The sequence below is a fragment of the Carlito syrichta genome, unplaced genomic scaffold (assembly GCF_000164805.1).
Source record: "Carlito syrichta isolate Samal-C Ts95f unplaced genomic scaffold, Tarsius_syrichta-2.0.1 Scaffold250003, whole genome shotgun sequence".
Taxonomy (NCBI): domain Eukaryota; kingdom Metazoa; phylum Chordata; class Mammalia; order Primates; family Tarsiidae; genus Carlito; species Carlito syrichta.
Genome location: NW_007194099.1, coordinates 704 through 13,194, shown reverse-complemented (window position 1 = coordinate 13,194; position 12,491 = coordinate 704). Strand labels below are relative to the sequence as shown.

General features: G+C 34.2%; 1 pseudogene across 1 annotated transcript in view; it reads right to left on the bottom strand.

Moving 5' to 3' along the window:
- Window positions 1-5,955: 5,955 nt before the first annotated feature.
- The window catches only part of LOC103253745, a 7,237-nt pseudogene continuing 701 nt past the window's right edge, over window positions 5,956-12,491 (bottom strand). Inside the window, exon 2 of the transcript XR_002481595.1 lies at window positions 5,956-6,019. The product of XR_002481595.1 is annotated as a 60S ribosomal protein L7 pseudogene (transcript). The remainder of the gene's footprint in view (window positions 6,020-12,491) is intronic.

Here is a 12,491-nt window from a genome sequence, read left to right as displayed (position 1 = left end):
GAATTACTGAGTAAAATATTGACGATGTTGACTTTTCTGGCTTGTTGCATAAAAAAAAAATTATGTGTGCTGTAAAACTCTTTCCAGATGTTAATTTTATAATTATAATTATCACCATTATTACTAATGAGCTAATGGAATAATCACATGATAATGAAATGCTCTGTCAGTTCTAACTTAAATTGGGTCCATGAAAATGTTCCCACCTTAGACTTGTGGCAGTACAAATAGAAAGATGTTTGAAATGTCTCAGAATAATTCTCAGTAAAGCTGAATTCTCTAGACACAAAAGAATAAGCTTGCTCCAAATCTGAACACATTAAACTGTATAGATTTCCAAAGATAATGCAACCATGCTTTTACCAGAGATTAACACAAAGTCCTCTTTTAGATATTCATATCTCATCAGTTATATTCCTACCTATGTTTGCTATCTCTTCAGGAAATATGAGCCTATTTTAATTTTACCATCAAGATAGATGACAGATAGTGCTGAAATGACTTTCCTAGAACACAAAGCTAGTCAGAAACAAAATGAGAATATAAATCTCATAAATCTGAAAATATTATGTTTTACAGAATAATATAAGTAAAATGGATAAATTCAAGACAACATACCCATATCTCTCATTAATGCAAGATTAGGGGAAAAACAGTCTAATGTGCTTATTAAAAATACTTTTTGTAGGATATGTTTATTTACAATTTACTCCAAGATATTAATGAGGGCATTGCCTTAAAAACTTATGAGAGTATTGAAACTTTAAAAATACAAAAGCAATATCACAAGAATGTCACAAGATTTTTATAAAGAGTGAAGTTATCTTTGGCTGACTTTTTAATATCATGCAGACTCTTGACATGTAGTGAAACTTATTGAATTTATTGAAATTAGTAGGCACATATTTTGTTACTTAAGTTTTATCCACATTTATGTCTAATTGTACTTATGACACACTATAAAATAGCCCAAGTTTTATTAGAATAGCTCATTGAAAACCATTTAGATACAGAATTTTCTGATTATACTTTTCATCCTACAAAGTGTCAAACTTTTTTTTAAGTAGTCAAATGAACTTTTTGGTACCAAGAGATACTCAAGTACTAGTTTTAGCCCTATCAGTTGACAGTCCTGAAGGCTCTGACATACTATGTAGCTCTTTGTGCCTCAGTTTCTTAAGCTGTAAAAAGGATTGTGAGAATCAGATGTATTCAACAGCTATTCATTAATTCCTGCTTAGGTCCCTGTTGCTGTGCTCCACACCAGACATCTAAAGACTAGTAACTAATTGTCTTCTCCCTGAGAGGACTCATATTCTGTCATGGCTGGTACTAGTCAAATAAAATAACGTATACAAATATGTTCCAGTGCTTGGTTTGGGAACGAAAAATGCATTGAGTAGGAGGAGAGAAGATAGGTTGGAAAAAGTCGGAGCAAAAAAGGGCAATAGGCAATAGTATAAGGTTTTACCTGATGCACAATGAGGCAACATTGCCTAAGGTTTCCCCCTGGATAAAATTGTTTCTAAACAAAAAATGTGAACAATTCAGTTTGAAAAAAATTGTGTATGTCTTGAAATAATCAGAAAGCAGAGATTTATGAAATAAGATCTGTTCATCAGGACATAAAGATAAGCTTTTGCATTGATCCCTCAGGCAACCCATGGACTTTATTTCTTTGCTCCCAATCATAACTTGTTATTCTAGCTTATCTCTCTGGTCTACAAATGTCTATACTTTTTCCCTTTACTATGAATAATTTCAACTACAAATTTTTTATTCTGAAGAGGGTACCATTTATTTGCTAAAATAAATAAAATGATTAAAAATTAAAGATATTCTAAAAGATTTATTTTCTCCGTGTGAAGATCCATTATTCATTCAAAACATATTTATTTTTGAACCTATGTGCAGGAACTACACTAGAGTCTGAGAGTTAAAAATCAATGATATCTGTCCTGAGTGTCAGACAATCTGCCTGGAATGCTCTTCTACCAGGTACCTACCTGGCCTTTTCCCACATCATGTCCTTTAGGCAGTTAATCAAATATCAATTTCTCAATAAGGACTATACTTGTCTCTCCTATCTAAAATTTCAGTAATCCCCCACACATCTAATCCACTTTACTGCTTTTTTTCCTCTAAGCATTGATCACCATGTACCCAACTTTACTTACTTGTGTTATTATCTCTCTCACTAAAACATACTACTCAAAAAGAGGTATTTGTCTTTTTATTATTAGTTCTCTAGTCAAGGAATTTATAATAACACCTAACATATAATTGGTATTGAGTAAATTATTATTGAAGAGTGGATGAATGGTAGAACTACAGTTACAATATTTATCAGAACACCAAATGATCCTTTTTGTTTCCAGGTATAAGAATGTGATTCACTTTTCAGTTGACACTTAAGGAGGTTTGTATGTTTATTTATTTATTTATTATGGAAATATGACTCTTTTAAGCTTTTTTGAGGTATAACTGCTATATAAACTCTGCACTCATTCAATGTGCACATTTTGATAATTTTGGACATACACATATACTTGTGAAACCAGTCATCAACAGCCAAGGTTCTAAACATATTCTTCACCTCCAAGAATGTTAACACGCTCATGTGTGTTATATAACTCTTAAATAGTGTAGCCTTATTTCTTAAGGAGGTATTTTAAAATGTATCAATGTTTATTTGAAATCCTAGGAAAGAGATTCTGTACCACTTTAATCTTGGAGTTTAACTCAGCAGCCAGAATAAGAAAAATAAAGAAGCAAAAAGAATGCATGTGTGGGGAATAAATGAAATATTTTAATTTTCTAAAAAAGCATGGTGGCTAAGTAGATCTCATGAATCTTTCCTATGGATTAGGCAATAGTGGCCTCTAATTCTATTAGATAAATTGACTTGAGCAACTTGCTTTTGGAAATTTAGCAAATGTAGTGTTATTATCTAAACATTAGGTAAAATATGCCCTGCCTCTTTCCCTAACCTAAAATGTGTCTATTATCCACAACTGTTGCTACTTTATTCCATCTGCAGTATCAGCATTTTATTGTACTTTCGAAACAATCCTGCTTCTAGTCAGGGGGAATTAAAGAATGCCTAAAATTATTCTATGTATTTTCATCATCAAGTCATTTTGATCTCTGGTCTCAGTAATATTTAAACCTTGTTTAATGTTTTGGGTTGATTTTCATTCTTTTGGCCTAATAAATATGCCTACTCCTATCCCTACTTTTTAATTACAACCATGTGTCTTTGTATTTGAATTTCTCTCTTGCTACTAACAGATCCAGCCTATTGCTAAATCCTTTTTGTCCACTTTAAAACTTTCCCCTACAACCGCATCACAGTCAATTTAAAATATAGTTTAGGGCAACCCCTTTGGGTTCTCTCTCACTGTGGGGGCTTTTCTGTCCTCTCAATAAATCCTGCTTTCAAAAAAAAAAAGAAAAGAAAATATACTTTAAGTACATTTGTTTCTAGCAAAATAGATATGCAAAATGGACTCAAGAATGAGTATTATAAATAAACTAATAAAGCCTATGAATGTTGAGAATAAAGCTAAAATTCTCTTCACTTAGGAATTCTAAGTGTAGACATTTTAAGAGTGGTAGGAAACCTTCAAGATGCCTACTCCCCTGTTCTTGCTGAATTGAGCTGACCTTTGCAACCATAAAATATTGTGTAAATGATGGATTGTGTGTGACCTCTGAAACTATGTCATAAAAATATATTGTACCTTTTTTCTGCCTTGCTTCTTTTTGATTACTCAGTATGAGGGAAGCCAGCTGCTGTGTCATGAGGATGATGTCTTAGCCTATTTGGGGCACTGTAACAAAATACCAAAGACTGGGTGGTTTATGAATGACAGAATTACTTATTTTCTCACAGTTCTGGAGGCTGAGAAGTTTAAGATCAAGGGACTGGCAGATTTGGTATCTCCTGAGGGTCCACTAGCTTATAGATGGCTGAATTCTCCTATAACATTGGCAGAAAAGATGAGTGTTCTCTCTGACTTTTCTCTGCCCTCACAATTTAATCACCTCCCAAATTTCCCCCCTCCAAATGTTATAACCTTGTGGGTTAGAATTTCAATGTATGAATCTTGAGAAGACATAAGTATACAGCCTATTGCAACTGCTTAAGCAGTGCTATGATAAGGTCCTCCCGGCAAAGAACTGAGACCCCCTACAAACAGCACGAAAATGCTGTCCAGGTGATTGAGACATCTTGAAAGTAGATTCTCCTGTTCTATTCCAACCTTCAGATTTCTCCAACCCCAGTCAACAACTTAACTGCAACTGTTTTGAGACACAGCAAACCAGAACCACATATGTGAAACATTCCTGAATCTCTGACCCAAAGCTACTGTGTAAAATAATAAATATCATTGTTTTTAAACTACTAGGTATTAGAGTAATTGCATTGCAAGTAATAATACATACATATCGGTTTTACGGTGCTTTCAGAGAACATGATGTGCCCAGTAACATCCCTTATACTATTGAGTTGATTCTCATAGCACCCTTTTAGAAAAACATAAAAGATATTTTTTCACTTTTTAAAAAATTTTTAATTTTAAATATGTGGAATACAATTCAGGGTTAGGTATGCAAATGTTCATTATGCACATACCGTTGTTGATGAGGAGTGCTCCCACCTCCCCTGGCAGTTTCCCACTCCTGTCAATCCCTCCCCTACCCTCCCCTGGCAGTTTCCCACTACTGCCAATCCCCTTCTTATAGTATTATGCGCAAAGATCTAAGATAATTTGCTCAAGGTTATACAATAGAGAGAGTAGTAAGGTTGAGATGATCAGATCTAATGACTTCATAAGCAATGATCTTTTTACAAACCACATTTGTCTCTTCAGTATGATGCCAAAGTTTTTAGTTATCTAAACCTCTTAAAATCTGCATGGGCATCCTTTACAAGCCATACTTGCTTTGTTTCCAAAGTAATTTCTTCTTCTTTTCCTTCTTTGTTTTCTCCTACTCTTCCTCCCTTTCTCCTCCTCCTCCTTTTTCTTGTGTCTCTCTGTCTCTTTCCTTTTATTAACTCAGAGCAAAAATTGTACAAAAAATTATTAGTTGTATAAAAAAATTGTTCATTTTGCATACAGAAGAGGATAGAGGATTTCTTTTACACAATATGTACCTATGATTTCAATCTTCCATTTCCTCAGCCACACTACCATATTGGCTTCATTTTTGGAACTGAGCAAAAGGAAAGAGAAAGGAAAATAAAGTTCTATTTATTCATCATGTCTTCCATCACTATACCCAGTTATGTTAGATACTGAACTAGGAGTTCAGAGTCATCCACAAATATACAGAGACTCAGTCAGCTATCATTCTCAATTGTGCTATGCTGAGAAACTAGGGAAGTACATCCCCAAAACTTATTCAAATAGGTGTACAATAAATATCTAAGTTTCTTCGAAAAGTCATGGTTGTAAAGAGTTTATTAGCAACTCAGTTGGCATCATAATGAGTATGTTGCAAGGCTAAGGAAAAAGAAAATGGACCCAAACCAAGAAAACGGGAGATACAAGCTTCCTAAAAACACAGACCAAGACTAATTAATTTTTGCTGTTTTTCTACACGAAGAGCTATTAAATAATTTTTTAGATGTCTAGGTTCACTGAACTGTGTATAATCTGTATTTTAATTCTATTGACACATCAATAAGCTACTCTCAAATAATTACTCTTATGAAATCAATATTTATATTATCAAGCATTTAATCCTCTTCATTTTACTTCTATAAACTAGTAAAGTTATTCTAATTCATGATAAAATGATGAATAAGAGTCTTTTATTATTACCAAAAAGTCATCAAATACACAAAAGACATATTTTTTCAATATTTTAGGATGAACAAATAAAATATATTTTTTCCAATTTTGTATGACACTTCTGTTATCTTGTTTTCCAGGGAAACAACCATTCTTAAAACATCTTAATGTACTGAATTGTCATCAAGTCTTCCAAGCCAGCAACATCAAAAGTCACCCTGTTGTGGGGTTATATATCAAACGTACAATCTATGGACTAATAATAAATAATGCTAAAATAAGCTATTATGATTCAAGGGAGGCTCGCTATAAGGTGAAGACAGAGTGATGGTCTTTGGGGAGTAAGTTTTCTGCCTTCTGTATTTTTCCTTTAACTTTAAAAGTGGTTTCCAGATCCTTTTCTTTGACTGCCTCAGCGATTCCCAGCAATGTCTCTTCCAAGCGTAAAGGGTTAAGAACTTTTTAAGACCATTACATAACAAAGAATTAAGAAATTAGAGACTAAGTACTTTTTTTTCTGCACTTGCCCAAATAGCTTGTTTTATTTTATTTTTTTTTAAACCCTGCATTTGCAGAATGTATTTTGTTTGGACTGAACTTGCTAACCCTTAAGTCATCTGTTTTCAGAAAGAGAGGGCCACTAATTAATATTTGCCTCAACCTCCCCAGCTTACATTCCTTTCTTGTTTCCCTTTTTTTCTGATCTGAGAAAGTGACTGTAACATAATAAACAAAATCACCAGAACAACAACAACAACAACAACAACAACAACAACAACAAAACATTACTCCTGCTAACTGCTGGAAGACGCTCTTACTTTTTTTAGACTGACTCTCTTGCTAAAAGCAAATAAAGCTTTCTCTTCTTATACTTGTTATTAGAGTGTTTTAATCTAGGCCTGACTGTAATATCTTTCCTTGCTAAAGTGACAGGGCTCTGTTTTATTACTAGTTACTTTGCATATTTCATAGTCTTTTCTTGAGCCTTTTTTTTGGGTTCTGTTGCCCTTTGCCAGGGTGTGGCATGATGGGATGGCATTGATTGTTTTATTGCTGTGGATCACTTTTGTAGCCAAATTAGAAGTCAGAATCCTGATCTTCACCAGAATTTAATTTACAAAGCTATTATTCTGCTCTTTGAGGAAAGTGATAGCTTAGTCTTTGCCTTCTAAATTTCTGCAAGCATCTTGGCAGAATAACAACTGCAAAGGCAAAGTTCACTTTACTTTTCTATACTCTATCTTATCAGTTTGTATTTTAAAATAAATTTGAAGATTGTCAAAATAAATCCCTTCCTCCTCCTCTCTTTCCTCCCATAATAGCGGAATATAAATTTACACCCTCCATCTTTGTTTTTGAAATGATGGAAAAGAATTCATACTTCTGACCAGGCACAGTGGTTCACACCTGTAATCCCAGTATTTTGGGAAGCCAAGGCAGGAGGATCACGTGAGGCCAGGAGTTACAGACAAGATTGAACAACATAGCAATACCTCATTTCAACAAAAAAATATAAATGTTAGCAGAGCATGGTGACACATGCCTGTAGTGCCAGCTATTTGGGATGCTGAAATGGAAAGGTCCCCTGAGCCCAGGAGTTCGAGGTTGCGGTGAGCCAGGATCTAGTCATTGCCCTCCATTCTAGGCAACAGAATGAGACTGAAATCAGTCAATCAATCAATCAATCAATCAAACTTCTATCAAAGACGAATCACTCCATATGTGCTCTGGATTTCTCAAAGTCCTTCCTCCTGGAATGATTCCCTCTCTTCTATGTCATCAATTAATTCCTCTCTGCTGAACTTCTCCTGTCTGCAGCCAATCTAGCTTTAATAATGCCTGCTGTAAATAAAGATAAATAACAAAAATAAAAATAAAAAATACAACTTAACAAAATATCATCTACCCTTGGATCAAATTCTCTTCCAGTTGTCACCTCATCTCTCTGTTGCACTTCCTAAAAAATAATTTGAAGGAATTATTTATGGTCACTATCTCTACTTCTTCAATTCTTTCTTTAATCTCTCCAGTAAAGATTTGATCATGACTACTCCACTAAGACTGATATTAAGGTCATCCATAACCTTCATAATATTACATTCAATGTTTATTTTCCATTTCCATATTAATCAAATTCGAGCAGTGTTAGACATAATTGTTCAGTTTGCCTTCTTAAAACAACTTTTCTCTTTACTTACATTACATATCTTTCTTCTGGTTCTCTTCTTACCTCAAAGGCCACTCCCTATTGTGATTTTGGCCGCTCTTTATCTGCTATTCTTTTAAATGTTAAAATACTTCAGGGTCTCAACAAATACTTTCCAATATCCTCTTTTTTAAGCCACACAATCTCCTCAGAAGATTTTTTCTAGTCCCATGATTTGAAAGAACATTTGTAGTCAAATTATTGCCAAATATGTATCTCTAATCCTGACAACTTCTTGGAGCTCCAGACTTCCATATCCAACTTCTTGCTTGACCGTTTACTTAAGATGTTAGGCATTTCATAACTAAACACAACTCTTGTTACAGCTCACTCCAATCTATTTATCCTATATTCTTTCCTCCTGCTATGAATTCTATAAGCATGTACTCACTTGCTTAAGAAGAAAAATATGTGTTTTCTTTCCCTCTCTAAACCTTACGTCCAGTTCATTTGTAAGTTTTACTGACTCTATCTCTAAAACATGCTCTAAATTTTATCCACTTCTTTCCAACCTTAGACTCTGGTCCTGTCCTATCGTTTCTTGAATGGAAGACTACAATAGCTTTCTAATTGGTATGTCTTCAATTTTCAAACCAATCTTCATACAACAATGGCCCTTTGAAGAAGCAAATTTGTTAATTTTGTGGCCACTCAATGCCTTTAAAATGCAATTAAATTCCTTACTCTAGTTTACAAAGCTCCTACTTTTTCTTGTAACCTCATTTTATACCATTCTGCCCCTCACTCAATGTGCTTCACCAACACTGGTCTTTGTTTCTGATACAAGGTTTTGCACTAAGTATTTTCTCTGCCTGGAATATTCTTTTTGCTACTATTTGAAAAGCTGGGTCCTCTCTATCATTAAAATGCTACCTCTACAGAGAAAATAACCCAATTCCTAGCTCAAGATGATATTTTCAGTATCTGAATATTATTTATTGCTATATATTTTTCATATTAATTTGTTTATTGCTTATATTGCTTATATTTCCACGAGATCTCTAACAACCTTGAGAGAACTGTGTCTGGCACATAATAGGTAATTAGTACGTTTTTGCCAAATAAGTGAATATATTGTAAACGTGGACTTCTCTGTGATTCAAGTGAACAGCCTGAGCTATATAAACTGACTGCTTTGCAGCCACTATACATCAAGACTATTGGATTACTTTGTCTTAATGAGTTTGAAGTTCCCAGAAGAGAAAATGTCTGAGTAAGATTTTGAAGAATCAAAGTGGTGAAAGTGCTTTATTAAGATTGTGTTCTAAAGTTATCTTTTTTCTATGACAATATGCTGGAATTTGAGTGAATTTTAAGAATTTGAAAAAATTAAAGATTGATTTAAAATAAAAGGCAACACATTTAAAAAAAATATTTTTAAAGGCCTTCTCTGCTGTCTAAAACCACTTAATTTTCATTTTTTAAGTAAAGAATTGCATCTTTAAACATAAAAATAAAATAGTAAAATGCATGACAATTTCTCTTTTATGTACAACCTATTGATGTTTTTCATTACACTAACAGTTTATTAATTAGATTGGATGATTTCAGGCTCTTTTATATCTCTTTTTTGAAAAGTTAATAATGCTGCAGTTATATTTGTCTATTGTGAATTCAAGTCTTAAAAGAAGAAAAGTACTTAAAAGTAAAACAAACAGCACCTATTTAAAACTATTTTATTATAATGAAGGTTAGAAGGGGTGAATGACACTGTTTGGAATATTAAATTTTACTGGTTTGTATGTTATGAGGAACCAGAGCATTGTCACAAGTTGAAGATGCAGAAGCAGTTAAAGGAAACACAATGCCCAGAAGGAGATGATAATACATTAGGCAATTTAAACTAACAAAAAGAATCATTTTCATTTGTTATGCTAATGTGAACTTTCAAACAATGTGTGCATCTTTTTTTCCCAAAAGAATATTAGTTTTGTAAAAGTGAAATCAAAATCAATGTTTTTTGATACAGTAGTTTTTTTTTAAAACTTTTAATTTTTTTATTTTAAGATGTGGGGTACAATTCAGGGTTAGGTATACAAATGTTCATTATGCAGGTACCATTGTTGATGAGGTGTGCCCTCCCTTCCCCAGGCAGATTCTCACTACTGCCAGTCCTGCTTCCCCGTCCCCCTCCCAGCAGTTTCTTACTACTGCCAATTCTTTTCTTTTAGTATTACAATAATTGTTCAAGGTCCGTTTATGAGTGAGGACATGTAATACTCAGTTCTTTGTTTCTGTGAAAGATCACTCAGTATTATAGACTCTAAGTCCATCCAGGCTGCTGTGAAGTTCATGATTTTGTTCTTTATGACTGCATAATATTCTATTGTGAATATGTACCATATTTTTTAATCCAGTTCTCTTTGGATGGACAACACGGTTGGTTCCATGTTCTTGCAACTGTGAACAATGCTGCAATAAATATACGTGTGCAGTTATCTTTTTTATAGAGTGATTTGAGTTCTTCCGGGTATATTCTCAGTAGGGGGATTGCAAGGCCGTATGGAAAGTTGATTTTTAGATCGTTTAGGAATCACCACGCTGTTTTCCACAGATGCTGTAGTAGTTTACACTCCCACCAACGGTATAGAAGTATTCCCTTTTGCTGCATCCTCTCCAGCATCTGTTATTTTTTCAGTTATTGATGATAGCCATCCTGACTGGAGTTAGGTGGTATCTCAGTATAGTTTTAATTTGCATTTCTTTAATGACTAGTGAGGCTGAGCATTTTTTAAATGTATCCTTTGGCTGCTCCTATGTCTTCTTTTGAGAACTGTTTATTCATATATTTTGCCCACTTTGTAATGGGGCTCTTTGCTTTTTTTCTTTTTTGGCAAGTTGAGTTCCTTGTAGATCCTAGATGCTAGGACTTTGTCAGACATACAGTTGGCAAATATTTTTTCCCGGTCTGTGAGCTGTCTCTCCGCTCTCTTGATGGCTTCTTTGGAAATCAAAGGTGACACAAACAAATGAAAAAATATTCCATGCTCACAGATTGGAAGAATCAACATAGTTAAGATGTCTATCCTAACCAAGGCAATCTACAGATTTAACACAATATCCATTAAATTACCAGCAGCATTCTTCTCAGATGAAATGACAATATAGGAATTCATTTATACAGGAAACATAAATGACCACGAATTACTAATATACTCAACAACAGAAAAAACAAAAACAAAAACAAAAACAAAAAACCAAAGAAAGAGGTATCACACTCCCAGACTTTAAACTCTATTTTAAAGCTACAATAATCAAAACTGCCTGGTATTGAAACAAGAACAGACACATACACCAATGGAACAGAATAAAGGTTCCAGAAGCAAAACCTCAATTTTTCAACCAACTCATCTTTGACAAAGCCTCCATAACAATGACTGGAAGAGGAGAATCTATTCAGGAAATGGTGCTGGGAAAACTGACTGACCACAGGCATAAGATTAAAACAAGATACCTACCTATCACCATACACAAAAATCAACTCTAAATGGATAAAATACCTAAATGTAAAACCTCAAACTATAAGAACCTTAGAAACTGCAGAAGACACCCTTATGAAAATTGGAATTGGCAACCAATTCCTGATCAAAATCCCAGATGCCCATGCCATAAGAGATAAGATAGACAAGTGGGACCTCATCAAACTGACAAGATACACTAGTTTTCACTACACACTTACTAGTTTTCAAGAATGCCCTTGCTTCAACCAGTATAGTATACACTGAGAGTATAGTAGCATATACAATTCAGGAATAGGTTCTGGGGAAGACTACAAGGGAACACTATGAGTTCTACAACATTCCAATTCTGTTTATCATAATGTAAAAGTCTTTTCACAGCTGTCTTAATTACAGACATCATGATTATGTTCTTTTTTTTTTCATTAATCAGTATTTTTTATTATGGTTTTGTGGGGTACAGTTAAGGGTTAGGTGTACAATGACGTTTCATTCAGGCACCCTGTAGATAAGAAGTGTTTTCCCATCCCCCGACAGATATTTGCTACTGTTAATCCCATCCCCCTCCCCCCCATAGTTTCCCAATACCATTCGTCATTTTCTCATAGTATTGCATTGGATGTTCAAGGTCCATTATATGAGTGAGAACATGTGATATTCAGATTTTTGTTTTTGTGAGAGGTCACTCAGTATTATAGACTCTAGTTCCATCCAGGTTGCAGCGAAATTCATGATTTTGTTCTTTTTTATGGCTGCGTAGTATTCCACCATGTATATGTACCACATTTTTTTAATCCAGTCCTCTTCTGATGGGCAGCATGGTTGTTTCCAGGTTCTTGCTATTGTGAACAATGCTGCGATAAACATACGTGTGCAGGTAACTTTTTTATAGAGTGATTTGTGTTCTTCAGGGTATATTCCCAGGAGGGGGATTGCAGGGTCATATGGAAGGTCAATTTTTAGAGCTTTTAGGAATCGCCACACTGCTTTCCACAGAGATTGCACTATTTTACACTCCCACCAACA